This window comes from Petaurus breviceps, unplaced genomic scaffold, assembly GCF_028583685.1.
Source record: "Petaurus breviceps papuanus isolate PSGF00001 unplaced genomic scaffold, PetGlider_PUasm1.0 90925, whole genome shotgun sequence".
NCBI lineage: Eukaryota > Metazoa > Chordata > Mammalia > Diprotodontia > Petauridae > Petaurus > Petaurus breviceps.
In genome coordinates, this window is record NW_027187380.1 from 12928560 (window position 1) to 12946934 (window position 18375).

The window sequence follows — 18375 nt, forward strand, 5'->3', positions numbered from 1 at the left end:
TCAGTGACCCTCTTCTTTTTTTATTTAAATTCTATCTTTATTCTTCTTCCACTTCCCTCCCTAATGAGAAAAAAAAGTTGTAACAAAATAGGTACAGTCAAGCCTTCCCCCCCTTAAAAAATTCCATATTAATTGTCTCTGAAAATGTCCCTTATTCATCTTGAGTCCATCTAGCTAGCATGTTTTGTCATGAATCCTTTGAAATCATAGTTGATCTTCAAAGTTGTTTCTTTTTACAAATTTTGTTATTGTACATATCATTCTCCTGGTTCTCTTCACATCACTGTGTTAGTTCATAAGGGTCTTCGCAAGTTTCTCTCAAACCATCCCTTTCATCATTTCTTACAACCCAATAATATTCCATTTCATTAATATACCATAATTTGTTTAGCCATCTCCAAATTTCCAGTTTTTTGCTATTACTAAAAAAGAGCTGCTAAAAATATTTTGTACATATAGTTCCTTTTCCTCTTTCTTTGATTTCTTAGGGATATAGATAGATCTAGTAGCAGTATCTATGAATCAAAGGGTATGTACAGTTTAATTAGTTTTGGGACATAGTTTTTTTTTTTATTTAGATAGTATTTTTCCCCAGTTACACATCAAAACAATTTTTAGCATTCATTGGCACAAGATTTTGAGTTCCAAATTTTTCTCCCTCCTTCCCCTCCCCTTTTCCTAAAATGGTAGGCAATTTGATATAGGTTATACATGTGCTATCATGTAAAACATTTCTATATTAGTCACAGTTGTGAAAGAAGAAACAGAACAAAAGGGAAAAAACCCATGAAAAATAATAAAGTATGGCCTAGCCATACCAGATTTTAATCTGTATCATAAAGCAGCAGCCATCAAAACTACTTGGTACTGGCTGAGAAACAGAGTAGTGGATCAATGGAATAGATTAGGTATGTGAGACTCAGCAGTCAATGACTATAGTAATCTACTCTTTGATAAACCCAAAGACCCCAGTTTTTGGGATAAGAACTCACTATTTGACAAAAACTGCTGGGAAAACTGGAATATTGTATGGCAGAAACTGGGCATAAACTAATATCTAACACTGTATACCAAAATCAAATCTAAATGGGTCTAGGTATAAAGGCTGATACCATAAGCAATCAGGGAGAGCAAGGAATAGTTTACCTGTCAGATTTATGGAGAAAGGAAGATTTCATGATTAAAGAGGAGGTAGAGAGCATTATAAAATGCAAAATGGATAATTTTGATTACACTAAATTGAAAAGTTTCTGTACAAATAAAGTCAATGTAACCAAGATTAAGAGGGAAGTGGAAAATTGGGAAAGAATTTTTACAACCAGTGTCTCTGATAAAGGCCTCATTTCTAAAATATACAAAGAATTGAATCAGATCTATAAGAATACAAGTCATTCCCCAATTGATAAATGGTCAAAGGACATGAACAGGCAGTTTTCAGAGGATGAAATTAAAGATATCTAAAAGCATATGAAAAATGCTCTAAATCACTACTGATTGGAGAAATGCAAATCAAAACAACTCTGAGGTATCACATCTCATCAGTCAGATTGGCTAAGATGACAAAACAGGAAAATGATAAATACTGGAGAGGATATGGAAAAATTGGAACAGTAATGCATTGTTGGTGGAGTTGTGAACTAATTCAACCATTCTGGAGAGTAATCTGGAACTATGCCCAAAGGGCTATAAATAAGTGCATTCCCAGCAATACCATTTCTAGGGTTGTATCCCAAAGAGATCATAGAAATGGAAGGGAGGGTCAGAGGTTGCGGTTAGGTCTGGGGTCGGGGGAGGGGGTGGCCTGCGGGGGGAGGGGGGGGCGGGGGGGTAGTGATTTTGCTTCTGCTGCCGCCGCCTCCGGCGGGAGTGGCCAGAATGTCGGCCGAGGCCACGGGCGCGGGATCCCCGGCCGCCCCCTCCTCTGGGGGTCCTGAGCCCCCCCGGGGCCCGTCGCTGCCGCCCACACCTCCCACACCCGGGGCCGCAGGCGGGGGCGCCGCCTACGACCTCAAGCCGCTGAGCCCGAGTAGCAAGTACGTGAAGCTGAACGTGGGGGGCTCGCTGCACTACACCACGCTGCAGACCCTGACCAAGCAGGACACCATGCTCAAAGCTATGTTCAGTGGCCGCACGGAGGTGCTCACAGACTCCGAAGGTTGGGTGCTGATTGACAGGAGTGGTCGTCATTTTGGGACAATCCTGAACTACCTTCGGGATGGGTCAGTGCCTCTTCCAGAGGGCCCTCGGGAGCTGGGGGAGCTGTTGGGTGAGGCACGATACTACTTGGTGCAGGGGCTAGCTGAGGATTGCCAGTTGGCTCTACAGCAAAAGAGTGAGAGCCTTTCCCCACTCTGCCTTATTCCCATGGTGACATCTCCACGGGAAGAGCAGCAGCTTCTGGCTAGCACCTCTAAGCCAGTGGTGAAGCTGCTGCACAATCGAAGTAACAACAAATATTCCTACACCAGCACGTCGGACGACAACCTACTAAAAAACATCGAACTGTTCGACAAGCTGGCATTGCGCTTCCATGGGCGGCTGCTCTTTCTCAAAGATGTACTGGGTGATGAGATCTGTTGCTGGTCTTTTTATGGACAGGGCCGAAAGATTGCCGAAGTCTGCTGTACCTCCATTGTCTATGCCACTGAGAAGAAGCAAACCAAGGTAGAATTCCCAGAAGCAAGGATCTTTGAAGAAACATTGAACATTCTGATCTGTGAGACACCCCGGGGGCCTGATCCTGCTCTCTTAGAGGCCACTGGGGGTGCTGCTGGAGGAGGGGGGGCTGGGCGAGGAGAAGATGAAGATGGACGAGAGCATCGAGTCCGGAGGATCCATGTCAGACGACACATTACTCATGATGAGCGACCCCATGGCCAGCAGGCTGTCTTCAAGGACTGACCTTTTATCCACCTTGCCCTTGAACTTGTTCTTCCCTCTTATTGTTATCACCACCTTAATGCTTCCATTTTCTCTCTTCCCATGACTTCTGCCCCCGGCTTTGCTGGTCAAGTCGTGGGTTTCCTCTCTCTACTCAGTATTTCACATTTATAGTACGGTACATTTAGCCCCTTTTATCCTCCTTATTTCTCCAAAACTATCAACAACATTCCAAGGCACATACTACAATTGCTTCCCAAAATGTCACATTTGTTATTTTCACCTCCTCCAAACCACTTGGATGAGATGTTCTATCGCTCACTCTGCCTTCTCCCTACCTCCAGTTCTTAACATTCCCCTATCTTTGCATCCATCATAGGTTCATGTTTCAGAATTTTGGTTCTGCCCATGTTTTCACTCCCTCTTAGTATGTATTATGTGCCAAAGTTTTTCTCATGACCTTAACCATCTGCTACATTCCAAGCATATTCCTTTTACCTTTGTACATTTTACAGCCATTTCACCTACAATCCTCTTCCTGGCCCTTGTCCCTTCTTAAATTGGTACTGAAATGGTCTGTGGCTTTCCCAGCCTGGCCTCCCCACCTACTTGTTTCTTATTATTTATTTTAATTTTCTATTAAATTATTGAAATAAAAAAAAAGAAATGGGAGGAAGACCCGTATGTACAAAAATATTTATAGCAGCTCTTTTTGTGGTGGCAAAGAATTGGAGATCAAGGGGATACCCATCAATTGGGGAATGGCTGAACAAGTTGTGGTATATGAATGTAATGGAATACTGTTGTGCTATAAGAAATGAGGAGCAGACGGACTTCATAATAACCTGGAGAGACTTATATAAACTGATGTTGAGTGAGAAGAGCAAAACCAGGAGAAATTTGTACACAGTTACAGATACAACGTATGTGTGACAACTAACCTTGATAGACTGGGCTCCTCTCAGCAATGTAAGGTTATAAGACGACTCCAAAAGACTCAGGATGGAAAGAGATATCCACATCCAGAGAAAGAGCTGCAGAGTCTGAATGCAGGTTGAAGCAAACTACTTGCTCTCTTTCTTTTTCTTGTTTTGTTTTGTTTCCTTTCTCATTGTTCATTTCATTGGTTATAATCCTTCTTTACAACCTGACTAATGTTTAATGTGAAGGTATTTGTAGATTCTATGTTTGACTGCATGCCTGGGGAGGGGGGGAACAGGGAGAGGGAGAAAATTTGAAACTCAAGGAATCATGGAACTGAATGATGTAAACTAAAAGTAAATAAACAAATTAATTTTTTTTATTAAAAATTATTTTAAAAAAGAATAAAGTAAGTGAAAAAAGTATTTGGCATAGTTCTAAATTGCTTTCCAGAATGGCTGGGCCATTTCATAACTCCACCAACAGTGTATTAAGGTACCTGTTGTCCTACAGACTCTGCAGCATTTGTCAGTTTCCTTTTTTTGTCGACTTTGCCAATCCGATAGGTGTGAGATACTACCTCAGAGTTGTTTTAATTTGCATTTCTGTAATTAGTGATTAGAGCATTTTTTTCATGTGGCTATTGATAATTTTCTTTCTCTGAAAACTACCTATTTATATCCTTTGACCATTTATCAATTGGAGAATGGCTCTTATTCTTATACATCTGACTCAGAATGAGAACTTTTTCATAGAAACTTACTACAAAGATTTTTCTTGGGGCAGCTAGGTAGTGCAGTGAATAGAGTACCAGCCCTGGAGTTCAAATCTGGCCTCAGACACTTAAGACAAAGACTAGCTATGCGATTTTGGGCAAGTCACAACCCCAGTTGCCCTACCCTACCCCCTCCAAAAAGCAAAAAAAAAAAATTTCTCCATTTTCCAGCTTCTCTTCTAATTTTATTTTATTTCTCTTCTAATTTTAGCTGTATTAGTTTTACTTATGCAAAGACTTTTCAATTTTATTGACTCAAAATTGTTCATTTTACCCTCTGTGATCCTTTCTATCCCTTGTTTGGTCTTGAACTCTTCTCCTATTCGTATATCTGACAGGTAATTCCTTCCTAACTCATCTAATTTATCACCCTGTATATCTAAGTCATGTCTCCTTTTGCAGCTTATCTTGGTGTATGGTATAAGATGTTAGTTATGCCTAGTTTATGCCACCTTCTATAGGAACTCTTCCCAATCCTTTTAATTCTGGTGCCTTCCACTGGTTATTATATTCTTTTTATCCTCTATGTATTGTTTGTACATATTTGTTGTTTCCCCCATTATATTGTGAGCTCCTAGGGACTATCTTTTTCCTCTTTTTGTATCCTCAGGGCTTAGCACAGTTCCTGGCACACAAGAGGTGCTTAACAAATGCTTGACTTACTGGCCGCCAGACTGCATTCCAGTTTTCCCAACTGTTTTTGTTGACTAGTGAGTTCTTGGAATCTTTGAAATTCATTCCTTTTTCAAACTTCCTATCAAGGACATCACCATCCTTCTACTCACCCAGATTTATAGCCTGTTTGAGCAGCTACTCAAATCTCTCTCACCGCAAATATCCAATCAACTGTCAAAATCTTGATGTTTCGGGGTGGCCAGGTGGCTCAGCGAGTAAGAGCACCGGCTCCAGTGTTGGGACGACCTGGAGATTGAATCCCGGGCTCAGATACTCAGCACCACACCCAGAAATAACTGGCCGTGTAACCTTGAGCAAGTTACTTAACCCTGATTGCTTAATAAAAAAAAAAAATCTTGATGTTTCTACTTTTACAACATCTCTTGCCTCTGTCTCCTCACCACTCACATAGCCATTCAGGCTTTTATCATCCATCACCTGGACTGTTGCAATATATAGTCTCCTAATTGGTTCTCCTATCTTGTCTTTCCACATTCCAATCAATTCTATATAAGCCTATGAAAATAATAGGCTTAAAAGGCACATCCAAACCATGTCATTACTCTATCCAATAAATTTTAATGACTCCCTACGTTTACTGAAGGATCAAATATTTAATCTTTATATTTTTGTTAGTTTTATAATGTATATAATTATTAGTATAGTAGCATGTGTATATAATGTGTAAATAAGTAAAACTCTCAAATTCAGAATTACTCAAAAAATAATCTCTGTAGCTTGAAATGCTTATTCTCAGGAATTGCAGACTTTGAATCAATGCTCAAAAAAAGAAATAGAAATGCAACTTGATCTGGAGATCCAGGATTTTCCTTTTTCAGGTTCACCATATTTTTCTCTAAGCTGCCAATTTCAGCTTGGCATAGGCAGGTACAACATTGCATACTTCATTTCAATTAGTTTCTGTTCATTTCATACATAGAGGAGCAGAATAAAATCAATAAGACCTTTCAAAAATTATAATGCTGGACAAATGAGAGGGCTCTGGGAAGGAAGTAGGATTTTATTAGAATAAGTACCATTCCTTAATTGATAAATGGTGAAAAGAAATAAACAGGCAATTTTCAGAGGAAAAAATCCAAACTATCAACAACTATATTTTTTAAAATGTCAAATATGGCCAATAATTGGAGAATTAAAGATTAAGGCAAATCTGAGTTATTAAAATCATACCCATCAGATTGGCAAATTTAACACAAAAGGAAAATGAGAAGTGTGGGAAGAGTTGTAGGACAATGGGCACACTAATGCACTGTATCAGCAATGCCATATTCACAATGCCTATGGAAATTACAGATACGCTGATGTAATTATCCATCACAAAATATATCAGGCTTGCTATATGGGGAAATAAGCTAGAAAATTTATTAAAATACCAAAAGACTGAGTCCCAAAACCAGAAAGTGAAGGCCATCAGAGTAGTTATGAAATTGGCACAGGTAGATAAAGTAGAAAGCACCCACATTCTCAAGCCTTTCAAACAGAACAGGCTACCTCAGGCAAAGGTCCTCCTCTCCCCACTCACAGCAACCACCCAGCGTCCAGGAAGCGTGCTCCCAGCAGCTCCGGCCCCTGGCAGTCCTCAGCAGGAGTCCTTAGCAGAAATTCTGGCTGACTCAAAAAGGGCTTTGCGCTGCTGCTGCTGCCGCTGTCGCTGCCACTGCTAGCCACAGCAGGAATTCTAGCTTGGCTTCTGCTTCCTCTTGCTCTGCCCCTTCCTGCTATGTCAGCAAGTCCAATGGGGCATGGAAGATCTTTAAATCCCATAACCCTTACATGCACTGGTTTTTTTTTTTTTTTTTTTTGCTTTTTTTTTTTTTTGGAGGGCAATTGGGGTTAAGTAACTTGCCCAAGGTTACACGGCTAGTTTTTTTGTGTGGGTGTTAAGTGTCTGAGGCCAGAACCAAACTCAGGTCCTCCTGACTCCAGGGCTGGTGCTTTTACTCACTGCGCCACCTAGCCGCCCCTACTAATGCATTGTTGATGAAATTGTAAAGTGGATTAGCCACTGGAAAGCAATTCAGAACTAGGCCCAAATGTTAAACTGTGCATACAGTTTGTCTCAACCATACCACTACTAGTCCTATAACCCCAAAAGAGATCAAAGAAAGAGCAAAAGGACCCATATATGAGACAAAAACATTTATAGCATCACTTTCTCTAGTGGCAAAGAACTAGAAATTGAGGGAATGCCTGAACAGATTATGGTATGTATGTATATATATATATATATATATATATATATATATATATATGTAATGGAATATTATAAATGATGACAGTCACGGTTTTAGAGAAATCTGGGAAGATCTGTACAAGCTGATGCAGAGTGAAGTAAGCAAAAACAGGCAAGTAATCTACATAACAACGATGATGTGAATAAAACAACTTTGAAAGATTTAAAAACTCTGATCAGCAGAATGACCAACCATGATTCCTGTAATGGAAATTCAAATTTAAAGATCTTCCCTTCCCCTAGGCTAAAGTGCACCTGGAGCCTGGGGTGGGAGGCTTGTTTTTCAGTAGATACTTCTTGATTGGCCAGTGGGTCCAAAAGGTTGTTACATTCTTTGAGCCAGGAGAAGGCTATATAAGGCCTGATGTGAGGCTTTGTTTTGGGGCTCACTTTGAGAAGTGTCCTGTGATTTGATATGGATTCTGGGAAGCCGTTGTCCTGAGCCCCCTGGCTTTGAAAAAACCCAGATGTTGAAACCCAGATGTTGACTGGGTATGGATGTAATGGCTGGACAGTTTGAAATCTGTCTACTAGATCTGTTTCTGTCTTGATAATTCTGTCTGTGTACTTTGAAGTTTGGGGTGCTGACCATTTCCCCTGAACAAGGTAAACGATATATGTCTGACTGATTAAAGTAAGCTTGTTAACCCATTTTGAGTTGCTTTCCTTTATCAAAGCAGATCCAAGAACCTGTGGTGGCAGCAAACCCTGAGGACCCTTGGGGTGCTTGCTGCTACAATGCCATGCAAATATTCAAGATACATGCTACTTACTTCCCAATAAAGAGGTAATTGTCTCAGGGATTTGACTAAGACATATTTTTGGACTATGTATATTTGCTATAATAGGTTTCTTTTTCTTTTTTTAAGTGGGGGCAGAGAGGTGGGAGGGAGGAAAAAAAAGCTTTGAATTTTTATTTATTTATTTGGTTTGCTTTTTGGAGGGAGGAAGGCAAGGCAAATGGGGTTAAGTGACTTGCCCAAGGTCACATGGGTAGTAAGTGTCAAGTGTCTAAGGTAGGATTTGAACTCATGTCCTTCTAACTCCAGGGCCAGTGCTCTATTCATTGTATCATGTAGCTGACTCTGACACTTTTATTTTGTTTGTTTGTTTAATATTAGTTTTCAGCGTTCATTTCCACAAGATTTTGAGCTACAAATTTTCTCTCTGTCCTTCCCTCACCCCCACCCCAAAACAGCGATTCTACTGACTACCCCTTCCCCCAATATGTCCTCTCTTATTTCCTCCCCCATCCCTCCTCTGACTTTCTAGTAGGGCAAGATGGATTTCTATATGCCAGTACCTGTATATCTTATTTCCCAGTTGCATGTAAAAAAAAAATTTATATATATATTAACATTTGATTTTAAAACTTTGATTTCTAGATTCTTTCCCTTCTTCCCTTGTCACCCACCCCTACTGAAAAGAAAAGCGATTCAATATAGGTTATTCATGTGTAGTTATGCAAAACATTTCCATAGTAGATACATTGTGAAAGAATGACTATATCTCCCTCCATCCTATCCCATCCCCCACTTATTCTATTTTCTACTTTGACCCTGTCCCTTTTCAAAAGCATGTACTTCTAACTACCCTTCCCCCCAATCTTCCCTCTCTTCTATCATCCCCCCTATTATCCCCTTGCCCCCTACTTTCCTGTAGGATAAGATACCCAATTTGGTGTGTATGTTATTCCCTCCTTAAGCCAAATTCAATGAGAGTAAGTTTGACCCATTCCCCTTTGCCTTCCTGTTCTTCCCCTCCATTGTAACAGTTGCCTCTTGCCTCTTTTATATGAGGTAATTTACCCTATTCTATCTCACCCTATCTCCTCTCATTATATTCATCTCTCACCTCTTAATTTTATTTTTTTAGATATCATCCTTTCCTATTCAACTGATCCTGTGCCCTCTGTCTATGTATACATGTACACATATGTACACAGTCACATGTTTTTATATGCACATATAAACTCCTATATAAACATATATATGTATACACACATACACATATTCACATCAACTATCCTCATACTGAGAAAAGTCTCATGAGTTACAATTATCATTTTACCATGTAGAAATGTAAACAGTTGAATATTAATAAGTTCTTTATGATTTCTTTTCCCTGTTTACTTTCTCATGCTTCTCTTGCTTCTTGTATCTGAATGTCAAATTTTCTATTCAACTCTGGTTTTTTCATCAAGAATGCTTGAAAGTCCTCTATTCCACTGAATAACCATATGTTCCCCTGAAACATGATACTCAGTTTTGCTGGGTAGGTGATTCTTGGTTTTAATTCCAGCTCCTTTGACCTCCAGAATATCATATTCCAAGCCCTTTGATCCCTCAGTGTAGAAGCTGCCAGATCCTGTGTTATCCTGAATGTGTTTCCACAATGTTAAAATTGTTTCTTCCTGGATGCTTGTAATATTCTCTCCTTGATTTGGTAATTCCAGAACCTGGCTATAATATTCCTAGGAGTTTTCTTTTTGGGATCTTTTTCAGGAGGTGATGGGTAGATTCTTTCAATCTCTATTTTGTCCTCTGGTTCTAAAACATCAGGGCAGTTTTCCTTGAGGATTTCTTGGAGGATAATTTCTAGGTTTTTTTCTTTGATCATGGCTTTCAGGTAGTCCAATAATTTTTCAATTTTCTCTCCTGGATCTATTTTCCAGGTCAGTGGTTTTTCCCATGAGATATTTCACATTGCCTTCTATTTTTTCATTTGTTTGGATCTACTTTATAGTATCTTGTTTTCTCATAAAGTCATTAGCTTCCATTTGCTCCATTTTAATTTTGAAGGAATTATTCTCTTCAATGAGTTTTTGAAATTCCTTTTTTAACCTGGCAAATTTGGCTTTTTAAGGCATTTTTCTCCTCATTGGCTTTTTGGGTCTCTTTTGCCATTTGAGTTAGTTTATTTTTTAAGGTATTATTTCTTTCAGTCAGGTTGTTGACTCTCTTTTCCTGATTTTCTTGTATCATTCTTATTTCTCTTCCCAGTTTTTCTTCCACTTCTCTTACTTGATTTTCAAAATCCTTCTTAAGCTCCTCCATGGCCTGCAAGTAGTTTGTATTTTTCTTGGAAGCTTTTGATACAGGAGTTCTGACTTCATTGTCTTCCTCCTGTTTCATGCTTTGATCCTTTTTGTCCCCAAAAAAGGATTCTGTGGTCTCTTTGTACGTCCTCTGTTTAATCATATTGCCAGTCAATTATTTAAGTTTTGAGCTCTTTGGCACAGTAGAACTCTGCTTCCAGAGAGGAGAGCTTTGTCTCAAATTGCTGGGGTTTTCGCAAATGTTGTCAGAGGTCTGAGGAGGGCGCCCTTTCTACAGAAACCACACAGGCAAATGGGCGTTTCTCTCCCCAGGACCACCACCCAAGAAAGTAATCCAAATAGGTCAAAGCAAGAGTGATTACTCTCTGAATGGTCACTTGGTCCCCCTATGATTTGTAGGCCTGGAGCTCCTGAGGCAGCCACACAGCAGCTGCTTCAGACGCAGTGGCCATATCTCTGCCACCTCTGGCCCTGGAAGCAGGGGCTGGACCAGGCCCTTCCTTTCCAACAGAGTTCTGACTAACCTTTTACTTTCTTTTTGGCATTTATGGGTTGAAAAGTTCCTGTTGGCCTTCCAGGCTGCCTTCAGCAGGAGATTTGTTTCTCTCTGTCACTTTGTGGGTTCTGTAGCTCTAAAATTTGTTTAGAGTAATATTTTATAGGTATTTGAGGTGGTTGTGGAGGCAGGTCACAGAATTTCCTGCTTCTACTCCGCCATCTTGGCTCCACCCCAACAAATTTTTTTTTTTTTTTGCTTTTTGGAGGGCAGTTCGGGTTAAGCAACTTGCCCAAGGTCACACAACTAGTTTTTGTGTTAAGTGTCTGAGGCCAGATTTGAACTCAGATACTCCTGACTCCAGGGCTGGTGATCTATTCACTGCACCACCTCGCCATCCCAACAAGTTTTTTTTAAAGAGAAAAATAATAGAACCAGAAATAAGAACTCCCTCCCTTCCCCAACTTCAGAGATGCTAACATGCAGAGGCCTACTGTAAACTATGTGGAGGATCAATTTTGTTTTTTACCAAATCTTGGTCTAGCAGTTACCCTCAGCTTCATGTGTCTTTCAAAATCTATTAAATTAGAACTGGAAGAAATCCCAGAGCTACATCTCACCATGAACATGTATTATTAATTTTTCCATTCAGATTGTTCTAAATATGTCCTAAAAATGAGCACTGGAAACAACAGTACCCTCAGACAACCAGTGGCATCCAGCTTGACCTTCCACCCTTATCCCACAGTTGCCATACAGAACAACCTCTAAGGAGAGGTTAGCTCTGGCCCCTATTAACTCCCCCACTACCCTGTATAACTGTTGTTTTCTGGCCCCCATCGACTGTAGATCAGGTGACTCACATTTCACCCTTCCCTTGGGCTCTCTAGTACCCTTAGAATTTAAGAGTTAGTTAAGTGGATAAAGTGCTGCATCTACAGTAATTTGGCATGTGTGCCCATGTCAAATATGTATGTCCACATGAATTAATTAAAATGTAACTTGTGTCATTTCCCAATTGATAAATAGTCAAAGGATATGAACAGGCAGTTTTCAGAGGAAGAAATTAAAGCTTTCTATAGTCATAGGAAAACATGCTCTAAATCACTATTGATTAAATAAATACAAATTAAAACAACTTTGAGGTACCACCTCATATCTATCAGATTGGCTATTATGACAGAAAAGGTAAGTGATAAATATTGGAGAAAATATGTGAAAATTGGAACACTAATGCATTGTTGGTGGAGTTGTGAACTGATCCAACCATGCTGGAGAACAATTTGGAACTATGACCAAAGGACAACCAAACTGTTCATACCATTTGATCCTTTAATACCACTTACTAGGTCTGTATCCTAAAGAGATCATAAAAATGGAAAAGGGACTCACATGTACAAAAATATTTATAGCAGCTCTTTTTGTGGTGGCAAAGAATTAGAAATTAAGGGGATGACCATCAGTTTGGGAATGGCTAAAGAAGTTGAAGTATATGAATGTAATGAAATACTACTGTTCTATACTGTACTGATGAGCAGGCAGATTTCAGAAAAACCTGGAAAGACTTACATGAACTGATGCTATGTGAAATAAGCAGAACCAGGGTGGGCAGCTAGGTGGCACAGTGAATAGAGCACTGGCCCTGGAGTCAGGAGGATCTGAGTTCAAATACAGACTCAGACACTTAACACAAGAACTAGCAGTATGACCTTGGGCAAGTCACTTAACCCCAATTGCCCTACCTTCTCCTCTCAAAAAAAAAAAAAGCAGAACCAGGAGAACATTGTATATACTAACAGCAACACTGCAATGATCAACTATGATAGACTTAGTTCTTCTCAGTAGTGCAATGGTCTAAGACAGTTCCAAAAGATTTGTGGTAGAAAATGCTATCCACATCCAAAGAAAGAACTATGGAATCTGAATGCAGATTGAAGCACACTATTTTTGCCTTTTTTTGGTTATATTTTTCTTTCTTATGATTTTTCTCTTTTGTTCTAAGTCTTCTTTCACAACATGACTAATGTGGAAATATATTTAACATGATAGTGCATGTATAACCTACATCAGATTGCTTACTGTGTTTGTGAAGGGGAAGGGAGGCAAAGGAGGGAAAAAAATTTGGAGCTTAAAATCTTATGAAGATGAATGCTGAAAACTATCTTTACATGTAATTGAAAAAAAATTAAAAACTGCTATTAAGTAAAAAAAATTAAATAAAATATAACATATGTGACATGGACTGATTTTTCTGTCATTTGGACAACTCTTCAAGGGAGATTGAAATTTTTTTCTTCTTGAGGACATCCAGAGAAGGACCATGGCTAGGTGCTTGCTTCTCCCTCCATTAGAATTATGCCTATCTACCCCCTCAAATATTGTTTTCCATTTCAAAATGAATGCCACTTCCATGATCATTCTTAAGGAGAAAGGTAACCTTCGTTACACATGAGATCATCATACATAAAGAGCAATGGATAAACCCATTTATTCTAGCAAACAGCAGACAGAAATCAGTTTGCCAGATTAGAGTATATCAGCATATACCAAATTAGAATATATCAGAAAATACGCAAGTATGAATAAACTCATCAAAAGAGAGCAAAAAAAAATCTCAACCAGGAGAGAAGTACCAATCTCACCCAAGGGGAAATTTTCTCTCCAAATTCTCTTAGAAGGACAAGATACATTGACTTCTTTTACATGTCTTTTGTTTCCAAAAATTTTTTCATGTGTCTCTCTCCTATAGAGTGTCTGGAACCACATACATCTCTCCCTGGAGTAGCTTTGGCACCAGTTCCAACTCTCATGCATTGACATTTCTCCAACAATCAGGAATCACATCAACTTCCATGGGGCTATCCCTCCTCCCCACTCAGCTGGGGAGATGGAATAGAACTAAGTACCACTGTAATGTTACAGTTATTGTATAAACTGTTCTTCTAGTTCTGCTCACTTCATTTAGCATTAGTTCATAGTCTTTCCAGTTTCTTTTGCTATTGTTGTTGTTCAGTCATTTTAGTCCTGTCTGACTCTTCATGACTCCATTTGAGGTTTTCTTGGCAAAGATACTGGACTGGTTTGCCATTTCCTTCTCCAGCTCATTTTACAGATGAGAAAACTGAGGCAAACAAGGCTAAGTGATTTGCCCAGGGTCACACAGCTAGTAAGTTTCTGAGGCCAGATTAGAATTCATGTCTTCCTGACTCTAGACCTGGTATTCTATCACTGTGCCACCTAGCTGCCAGATTTCTTTTAAATCCATTCTTTTCATGAAGTGGCTAGGTGATACCATAGTACACAGAGTGTTAGGATTGGAGTCAGGAAGATCTGAGTTCAAATTTAGCTTCAGACATTTATTTGTTGAGTGATCTTGGGCAAGTCATTTAACCTATTTCTGCCTTGGTTTCTTCACCTGTAAAGTGAGGATAATAATAGAACTTATATCCCAGGGTTGGTAGGAGGGTCAAATAAGATAATATTCACAAAACATTTAGCCCAGAGACTTTGTGTTCCCCACAAACAATTAGTCCTGATCTATACCTCCCTACTGGACTCAGATGCCTCCAGAGGAGAAAGTGAGGCTGGTGACTTTGCACAGCCCTCCTTGACTTAAATCCAATTCACTTGCAAGTCACAGCATCACCTCCTTGATGTTATGGTCCTCTAGAAGAAGGAAGGACAAACAACTTCTGTGAGTAGAAAGAGGTACCCCACTGGGCACCCAACTGGAACTGGCCAGTTAGGCAACACAACTCTTTTTCTTCTTTCCTTTTCTCTTCTTTTCTTACCTTTCCTTTTCCCTTAGTCTACATAGAGTATTATACTCTTACTTGAAGGTACTCTGCCCAAAGGAATGTAAATTTTGATGCTGAAAATTTATTTTTTCTTAAGGACCATGACTTAAACCCAAATCACTCTGACAATGATTGATTGGCCAACAATAGATCCCAGGCTAATCCAGGGTCATTGTTTGGGTCTTGATTGGCTCAAAATAGAAATTGTTTCTGTTTTAGCCAGAAAGCCTGAGGGTATTCCCTTCCCAGATTGATTTTTTTTTTTTTGACTAGGGAAAGAAGACATTCTCTGCTACCTTTCTTTTTTAAAAAAAATTAAATTTTATGTTTATTTTTAGTTTACATCATTTCCACAGATTAAAGTTACAAATTTTCTCCCCATCTTTTCCCTACCCACCACCCCAAAACAGTTATCCCATGGAATACCCCCTCCCCCAATCTGCTCTCTCCTATATCCTCCCCCATTCCCCCTCACAATTTCCAGTAGGGCAACATAGATCTCTATGCCCCCGTGCCTGTATATCTTATTTTCTTTCCTTTTTTCTTCCAAATGCTTCATTAACTTCTGGTTTACATCATTCATTTCCACCAGATTTTGAGTTAAAAATGTTTTCCCCGTTTTTCCCCTACCAACTGCCTCAAAATAACGGTCCCACAGGATATCCCCTCCTCCAATCTGCTCTCTCCCATATCTTCTCCTATACCCCCTTACACTTTTGCAGTAGGGCATGGTGGATCTCTATGCCTCAGTGCCTGTATATCTTATTTCCCAATTACATGTAAAATAGTATTGATAATAGTATTTATATATTTTTAAACATTTGATTTTAAAACTTTGAATTCCAGATTCATTCCCTTCCTCCCTTGTCACCCACCCTTACTGGGAAGATAAGCAATTCAGTATAGGTTGTACATGTGTAGCTATCCAAAACATTACCATAGTATATATATTATAAAAGACTGACTACATTTCCCTCTCTCCTATCCCACCTACCACTTGTTCTATTCTCTATTTTGATCCTGTCCCTTTTCAAAAGTGGGTGCTTCCAACTCCCCTCCCCCTGAGCCTGTCTTCCCTTCCATCATCTCCCCTCTCATCCCCTTCCCCCCTACTCTCCTGGAGGGTGAGATACCCTATTTAGTGTGTATGTCATTCCCTCCCTGAGCCAAATTCAATGAGAATAAGGTTTTGCCTTTTTGCCTTCCTGTTCTTCCCCTCCATTGTAACCATTTTCCCTTGCCTCTTCTATGTGAGATAGTTTGCCCCATTCTGTATCTCCCCATCTCCTCTTGTTATATTCCTCTCTCACCTTTTAAGTATCATCCCTTCCTATTATATTGGTCCTGTGCCCTCTATCTATGTGTACCTGTAAACATATATACACACATTCACATATGTATTCATATGCCCATATACCCTCCTATATAGACATATGTACACAAACACACACACACACATTTCTATTCCTGTCAACTATTCTCATACTGAAAAAAGTTTCATAAGTTACAATTATCATTTTTCCATATAGGAATGTAAATAGTTCAACTTTGATAAGTTCCTTATGATTTCTTTTCCCTGTTCAACTCCTCAAGCTTGTCTTCCTTCTTGCAACTGAATGTCAAATTTTCTATTCAACTCTGGTTTTTTCATCAAGAATACTTGAAAATAAAAAATAAAAAATAAAAAAGGGGAGGCTAGGTGGTGCAGTGAATAGAGCACCGACCCTGGAATCAGGAGGACCTGAGTTAATGCGGCCTCAGACACTTGACACAATTATTAGCCATGTGACTTTGGGCAAGTCACTTAAAACCAATTGCCCTGCAAAAAGCAAAAAAAAAAAAAAATACTTGAAAGTCCTTTATTCCACTGAATGACCATATTTTCCCCTGAAACATGATACCCAGTTTTGCTGGGTAGGTGATTCTTGGTTTTAATCCCAGCTCTTTGACCTCTGGAATATCATATTCCAAGCCCTTCGATCCCTCAGTGTAGAAGCTGCCAGATCCTGTATTATCCTGATTTTGTTTCCACAATATTCAAATTGTTTCTTTCTGGCTGCTTGTATTATTCTCTCCTTGATCTGGGAATTTTGGAACTTGGTTATAATACTCTTAGGAGTTTTCTTTTTGGGATTTTTTTCAGGAGGTGATGAGTAGATTCTTTCAACCTCTATTTTGCCTTCTGGTTCTAAAACATCAAGGCAGTTTTCCTTGAGAATTACTTGGAGGATGATTTCTAGGTTCTTTCTTTGATTATGGCTTTCAGGTAGTTTAATAATTTTTCAATTATCTCTCCTGGTTCTATTTTCCAAGTCAGTGGTTTTTCCCATGAGATATTTCGCATTGCCTTCTATTCTTTCATTTGTTTGGATCTGTTTAACAGCATCTTGATTTCTCATAAAGTCATTAGCTTCCATTTGCTCCAATCTAATTCTGAAGCAATGATTCTCCTCAGTGAGCTTTTGAGATTCTTTTTCCATCTGGCAAATGTGGCTTTTTAAGGCACTCTTCTCCTCATTGCCTTTTTGAGCCTCTTTTGTCATTTGGGTTAGTCTATTTTTTATGGTGTTATTTTCCTCAGTCAGGCTGATGACTCTCATTTCATAATTTTCTTGCATTGTTCTCATTTCTCTTCCCAATTTTTCTCCACTTCTCTTATTTGCTTCTTAAGGTCCTCTATGGCCTGTAACTAGCTTGTATTTTTCTTTGAAGCTTTTGGTGCAGGAGTTCTGGCTTCAATGTCTTCCTCCTGTTCCATGCTTTGATCCTTTTTGTACCCTAAATAGGAGTGTAAAGTTAGGGTACTCTGTTTATTTTGCTTCCTTTGCCTGCTCATATCACCACTCAGTCACTTGACTCCTGGGCTTTTTGCCACAGTAGGACTCTGCCACCAGACAGGGGAACTTCGTACCAAATGCTGGGGTATTCTCAGATGCCAAAGGTATTAGTTGGGTGCCTTCTCTGAAGCCTCCACACACTTTGGCAAGCGGGTCACACACCCCAGGACCTCCACCCTAGACCGCAATCCAGATCCGAGCAAGTTAAAGGAAGAGCGATTACACCTCAGACTGATCGTGTGGTCCCGCTATAATCTGCAGGCCAGGAGCTGAAGCCGCCATGTGGTGGTGGCTGCACCCCAGCGCCTCAGTGGCTTCTCACCCCAGGGGAAGAGACCATCGCATTCTCAACTACTGGATCCCAATGTCCACACTGCACTGACCTCTCACTTTGTCCTTAGCCTCTATGTGTTGATAATTCTGGAAACCACCAGAGCTGTTGATGATCTGAAGTCCCTCCAGCTGGTGGTTGGTCAGGCCACCCTGGGGCTAAAACCTCTGGCTCACTTGGGGCTTGGCTCGGCTCCCAGAGTGCTGTGCTGGACGATTCCTGCCGGCCTGCCTCGCTCTCCTCAGCGGGAGGTTAGCTTCTCTGTGTCATTTTGTTGGTTCTGTAGCTCCAAAGTTTGTTCAGAGTCCCCTTTTACATGAATTGGGGGAGGTGGAAGCAGGAAGTCCTGTT

The 18375-nt window shown here is 39.9% G+C and overlaps 1 pseudogene; it reads left to right on the forward strand.

Annotated features, from left to right (window-relative positions):
- Positions 1-1840: 1840 nt before the first annotated feature.
- On the forward strand, positions 1841-3547 carry LOC138152528 (BTB/POZ domain-containing adapter for CUL3-mediated RhoA degradation protein 1 pseudogene; annotated as a pseudogene).
- Positions 3548-18375: the final 14828 nt, after the last annotated feature.